Genomic DNA, 6,826 nt, shown 5'->3' with positions numbered 1-6,826 from the left:
GTGTGTGGCATCTAAAAATATGATATGTTTTTTCTAGGCGTCACAACATCGGATGCGGCACATACTACCACCACCACCAGTGCCAGCAGTGCGGAGGCGTCCACTCCAGGGGGTAATGCATCACAAGTGCCACCAGGAGGAGCTGTGGGGGATGGCTCAGCAGCGGCGGATGGTGGTAAGTTATTATACTCCTTACTTATTGACATTTTAGAGTAGGCTTGCAAAGAACTGTATGATGTACTGTACAGTAGACAGTACACTAGTACAAGTACACTGTACTGTTAAGAACAGTTACTAATTTAGAACTACATTTTTGCCAATTACGGAGAAGACAGTCACCCTTGACTTATCAATAGCATTAGCGGCTGTAGTTCTCGAGTGAGCAATGGCCCACTCTATTTGACTTCAACTCAGCTGGGAAACTTTTATCGTGAAGCCAAGTCATATCAGATGAACTTGAGGGACGTGATAAACGAACAGGGAAAGAAGGGTGAAAGGAAGGACGAGCGAGTCGTAACATTTATGACTGTAAAGAACGATACGTGTTTTTGAATGCAGGCAGAGGTGGCTGATAGGAAGGAATCAGATGCATGGCTGCTTGAAGCAAGGATGGTTGGAGGAGAAAGAAAAAATAACTGCCTGTGTGGGTGAATGAGTAAATGCATGTGTGGTATGCATTGCAATATATCATTTGGGTGAAACTCAAATTCAAGTCAAGACGGTGGTTTACCAAATAAAATAAAAAGGGTGTTAGTTCGTTGTTGAGAAAAAGTAAAGTTGGTCCAGTTGAGCTGCTAGTAGAATTCCTGAAACTCCCACTAATGTTACAGGCCTACAAAGATGGCAGAAATATACATGCCAAAATGTTATAACAACACTACACTGGCTCGACCACTCCATACCACGACTAGACAGACATGTAGTACTGCTGTGGTAGTTGTTGTTGACTGGTTTACCTGTTGGCCACCTACGAATTGGCCATATTTCTTCTGTAAACCGACGATGATGATCCATCCATCCCAATGAGTGACTGTAAAGAAAAAAGATATATTATTTAACTTTGATCATCAACACTCATCATCATGGTATATTGGCAAACAGTGAGTCCTAGGACATTTTGCATATTGGAAAATGCAACGTAGTGGCCCCTGCAGTTGAAATACAATTTTAATTAAAAATTGTAAAAAAAGCAGAGTAGACTTGAGTTACATTTAGTGTGTAAAAGATTAAATAATAACAGAAGACATATGATTCATTTCATGCACAACAAACAAACATCAATTGCTTTCATCAGAGCCAGACACCCAGTGCTGTCCACTGCATGCCATCTCATTATTCATTACCTGTTCCACTTTTTGTCCGCATCTTGTTCTTAAATTGAAGGCCCACAGGGCAGACTCTCGTGTCAATTTCAGAAGTAACTGTCAGCAATCACCATATAGACACTAATTCCAGTCCTACTTCTTTTGAGGGGACTCGTCTACGAAGTGACAGTTTCTTCATTCTGCGTAATCCAGCCATCTGCCTTGAGGGAAATGCATAGGGGGAGTCTGGAGGTAGAGGATAGAGGAGCATGACTGAGTTGTGAACTTGTGATCTTCAGGATCACAGACACAGCGGCACCTTCAATATGGAAATTAGACGAAGACAGTGCTGCTGATGGATTTGTTGTGATTAGAGTTTTGTTGTGGATGGTAAAAGTTGCAAAACAAAGAAAGACACACAGGAGTAAAAGTGAATAAGGAGTCAGGACGAAAAAAAAGGAAGTCAGTTTCAGGGCTCGGTGTCAGGGAAGTAGAGCTCGTCCTCAAACTCTGTGAATTGAGATGGGAGTAGGTCAGCTAACAGAGAAGAACTTCCATCACCTAAGTCGGTGTCCTCTTCTTCCTGTGTGGTTTCACGTATTTTGTAATCTGGTGGTATGAAGTACTGATTCATCTTAATCCTTGTCAACCTCTCCACATATTTGGGCGAGAGACGGGTCCTTTTTGAAGTTACAATGGCACCAGCAGCACTGAAAACACATTCAGAAGACACGCTTGCGAGTGGGCAAGAAAAATAATTTAGAGCCAGGTTGGTGATCAGTGGCCATTGACCCCTTTTCCTATACCGATACAGCAATGGGTTCTGATTAAAGAAGACCTCTGTTGGGTCATCCAGATAGGCCTGCACCATCCACTCAAGGTTCTCCAGGGGTGCTCCACTTTGCGTACCATCTGTGGCCTTTGCATCAGCACTGGAACGAGCAAACCCTTGATGAATTATCGAATCCACTTCCGACAATATTATGGCTGGGCCTGGTGCAGGTGAGGATGATGATACGGTTGCTGGTGTAGGTAACGGCTGTGAGGGAAAGTGGACCTTGACGCCGGATGGCCTGCTGATTCAGTAGTACTTCTGCCGGGTCTTTCAATTTCCTGCCGCTCTTTTTTTAACCGAATGGCTGACAGAGCTAGCCAATGTTTGTACTTTGAAACATCTGCTTCATTAAAAGGAATGAATGCTTTGCTGGCCACTGCCTTTTTGTACCGTGGATCTAGAATAGTGGCACAAATGTAATGTTGTTCTGTATGTATTTTTTTAAGCCTTTCATTGTCAACTAGGCGGGATAATAAGCTCACAGCCAACTGATATGTGTCTTGCTTGTCAGTATCACCTTTGAAAGTTGAAGACACCACCTTCAGTTGGTGCTCTAGCATGCACAACAATGGGATAGCTGTGCCCAAAGTACAGTCCTCCCTGCTGACTTCAAGCGTGAAGACCTCAAAAGGACGAAGAATGTCTGTCAGGCTTTTCACTAGCTTCCATTCCTCCAACTCTAGCCTCATGTCTCTTATAGTAGAACCCAGTGCAAAGACATACTCATTGATTACCAAGAACTGCTCAGACAGATGCTCAAGCATGTAGAAGGTTGAGTTCCAACGTGTTACCACCTCCTGGATGAGTTCTCTGACTGGCAGTCTCCGGTCACGTTGCATGTTCTTCAGCTGCTTCCGGGCCTTAAAAGAATGGCTGAATTGTGTGCAGATTCTTCGGCAGGTGGTCAGTAACTTGCTGACTGTGTTTTCTTTTTTCGAGAAATCTTGAACAACAATGTTAATACTGTGCACCAAACACGACACTCTGAAATAGCCACCATCATTCATGGCCCTAACTATATTACTGCCATTATCCATGGAAACATAACCAATCATGCGCTTTGTTGGATGCAGCCATTCATAGACCTTACTCTGAAACTCATCCAAAAGGTATACTGCAGTATGAGATTTCTCCAATGCAAACATGGCTCCTGTTGCATGTTTCCAAGTAGCTTGAAAAACTGTGTCCGTGTCAACACCTGCATATAACTTGTCTCTAACCCCTGCAAAAGAGACCCAGTATGCAGTGATGCACATGTAATCAAGGACTTGGCAACTGTTCCACATGACTGTTGTCAGGTGGATAGTGTGAACAGCACTCTTCTGCAAAGCTGCCCCAATCACCTCCAGCACATCTTGATGTAGTGCTGGAACCACAACTCTGGCAAAATAGGACCGGCTAGGAACCTTCCATTTAGGGCAGAATGTTGCCACAAATTCTAGAAAACCCGCCCCTTCCACAAAAGAAAAAGGGAGAAGGTCCAACGCTAACATTTTAGCCAGCATTGCATTATAAAGACGTGCCGTTGGGTGGTTGCGTTCAAATGGCTCATTCGACCAAAACATGCTTTTAATGGTGGTCTGGACCATTTTCATACGTGATGATGATGATGATGCAATTCAAAAGAAGGGGGTTACCAACGGGATTCAATGATGGGGGGGGCAGGCTATACGGGGTAAACTAGCAACAAAGAAAACAGAAACCCTGCCCCAAGAATAAATGTAGGTCCCACAAGGGGATCCTGCTTATATAAAACGACTATACGGTGGGAATTGGAGCCACACATACACCACACAAGTTTATATTCTCAAAATTTCATTTTATTTAATTAAATATTTAGTTGATTTTCTGATAAATTCATTGAGATAAAAACACATCACATATGTGTGTATATATAGGAGAAAAAGATTGATAAATCACACTAAGAGTCCCACACATATTATACCTATCAACAATCAAAACCCATTCATAACATGCAGCAAACATTCATACACTCCACAATACAGTACGTCAATGCCAGTTGGTATAACTCAGATGGATCAAGCTGTAATAACAAAGAGGGGGATTATTTTTGACTGAGGGGAAGTAAAGTCAAAAGAATCCAGATGTCATAGTCCGATAGAGTTTCATCCCTCCCTAGAATCACGCCGACGCGCGTTTCGGTGTAAGGCCCATAAGGACCACACCTTCATCAGGGCAGAGAGGTACCAATATGTGTGGGACACACCGCTGTGAAGATAAAAACAAACATATGTATGTACATATATTTATATAAGCATTTACAGAAACATCTAACATTTTTACATAGTATAGATGGAACATCTATTGTTACAACATATATATTGTATATCTCTTTTCTACTATATGTAACAGTTCTCTCTCATTATATAGCTTTCTTTAAAAAAAAAAAAGGAAAAAATAAATTTTTGTGTGTGTGTGGCCTGGCTCCAACTCCACGCTTGCGTTCAAGGGATCAAGCGGTCTCCTCTAGGTAGTCCCTACAGGATCTACAAAGCACACAGTGCACTCCAGCTAACTCAGGTACCCCTATGTGATTATACACAACCACCACTCATCCTTCTTTTAATCAACAGAGGAGTTTTCTACTCAAACATACATCCATGCATACCATGTGTTTGTGAAAAACAGTTTTCAGAGGACCCTATGGGTTTAGACCAGGTGGGCCTCGTAATTTCGCTGAGTTAATTTAATTCTCGCCTGTATCACCCTTCATTCACCTTGATTCAGATTCCAGAGGATGGCTGCGAATTCCTCAATTCAGAAATCAGGGACACCAGGGGGTCATGGGGTAAGATGTCTGGTATAAAGGGGGACCTTTAATATCAGGTTCACGGGCTGATGAAAAAAGCGGAAACAACCTTAAAAACAGCTTGCTAAGTCATATATAAGAAATGACTCGTTCAGAAGGTCCCTTTAATAAGCGTGGAAGTACTTTTTTGTCAGAGGCAGGGAACCTCTTCTCAGGGTGAGGCGCCCCCCTAGAGCTGGACAATTAATCAATCGTTGATTCGATCTCTCACTCGTTCCTATTTACCCTGTTGAAAACACGTTAGGGTCCAGAGAGCAGTACACGCATGATTCATAATTAGTTTACCTTAGCGTGAAGCCAAGTTTTCGTCAGTTCGCCTCCGAGAAATCAAACAGGATTAAGGCTCGGTCGTGAGTATCTTGTTTCCTCTGTAACTAAATTTTGCATAAAATAAACGTACAGTCAGGGCTCCGCTTTTTAAGAGGAACAAAGCATATATATATGCGATATATAGGGGTGGGGTCGCCGAGTTTTAGCATACAAACTTCGAGCCATATTTCCGTTTGTCAAAATAAACTACTCGAGACAGGCAAAGGACATGGTACAGCTAATATATCATTATTACTGCCGTCCTGGTAGATTAGTTGGAAGTTTCTAAATAAACCAAGCTCGACTTACACGTTCAATTACATAGGGGGGCCTCACAGACGGTTCTCGATTGCACGTCCATCGTGTGGTCTGCGTGGGCGGTTCCCTCGTGTCGATAGTAAGGTTCTAACGGAGCAGATGATTTATTCAAGTGGATGACAGAGGTCTAACCGTAATGAAAAAGGGGAATAAAGAAATCAAGTGCACACGCATTAATAGTGTTGCACGTACCTACAGATTCAAGTTTAAGACTCCTGTATTCAGTATGCGCCACGAGACCTCCTCGTACTTACTCATTTCCCTCGATCCTATGGTCCTTATACCTCGCAGGATTCAGCTGGTAGTTCATCCACCCGGTGTCCAAGATGGCTACGTTGTGGACGTGGGTTTAAATATGAGATGTAAGGTAGTCTCGCAGCTACTTCCGTTTTTTATTTGCTGAAGTAACTAGATATCGAGGACGGACTATATTACCATCCTCTGGGCGGCGGCCATTAATGGAGTAGTTTTTAGGGTAAGTTAATGCGATGAAAATGTTCCCGAAGGAAACTGGATCTTTATTCTATGAAGGCTTTCGCTCTAATTTATAAAGTTACTTCCATGTCAGATAAGACAGAGGGGAGATTTAAATGATCCCCTGTCAGACAGATTTCAAAGACAGATTTTAAAAAAAGCAATGGATCCGAATTTGTGGATGGTTCTGAGTGGAGACAGTTTAAACCAACAACGATCAGGGAGGCTAAGGCACTATGTGATGGCATTGTGCCATGGAAACTCCTCGTTAAATCCACAGTTCACTGAGTTCAGAATAAATATCCAAAATACTTCTCTCTTTTTACGGAGAGCAGTGGGATCTATTCCAGGTTTGGCTTCGATTTTTTCCAAAATGGACCACCTCAGATCTTTCTCACTGTGTTTCTTCTCCCACCAGTGGGATACCATGGGGGCCGTCAGCTTCTTCAACCTGATATTGGATTTATGTTCGCCGATCCGCAAGCGGCACTCACGTCCGGTCTCTCCTACATAGGGGAGATTGCACGGGCACAAGATAACATAAATTATGTTGCTCGTGCGACAGTTGGTCAGCCTCTTATTGCGGGATACCGATATCGAGCGGTGAAGTGTGGTTATCTTATCTCCCACAATAGCATGTGGGCTTGCTTGGCAAGTGCCGCATCGATGGTTTCTGAAAATGGGACTCATATTTGCAATGGCAGTTTGTTGAACCTTACCCGTTTTAGGTAGCTTACCCTTAACCAAGAAGTTTTT

General features: G+C 42.9%; 1 long non-coding RNA gene across 1 annotated transcript; it reads right to left on the bottom strand.

The window, feature by feature from the left end:
* Window positions 1–3,946: 3,946 nt before the first annotated feature.
* LOC144770808 (uncharacterized) lies at window positions 3,947–4,995 on the bottom strand. Its single transcript, XR_013599033.1, has 2 exons — window positions 4,878–4,995; window positions 3,947–4,368 (listed from the first exon to the last, which is right to left on the bottom strand). It is a non-coding gene; the product is annotated as an uncharacterized LOC144770808 (long non-coding RNA).
* Window positions 4,996–6,826: the final 1,831 nt, after the last annotated feature.

Source organism: Lissotriton helveticus, chromosome 1_1 (assembly GCF_964261635.1).
Source record: "Lissotriton helveticus chromosome 1_1, aLisHel1.1, whole genome shotgun sequence".
NCBI classification, from domain to species: domain Eukaryota; kingdom Metazoa; phylum Chordata; class Amphibia; order Caudata; family Salamandridae; genus Lissotriton; species Lissotriton helveticus.
The sequence above is the reverse complement of the archived record's forward strand: the minus strand, read 5'-3'. Positions and strand labels throughout refer to the sequence as shown.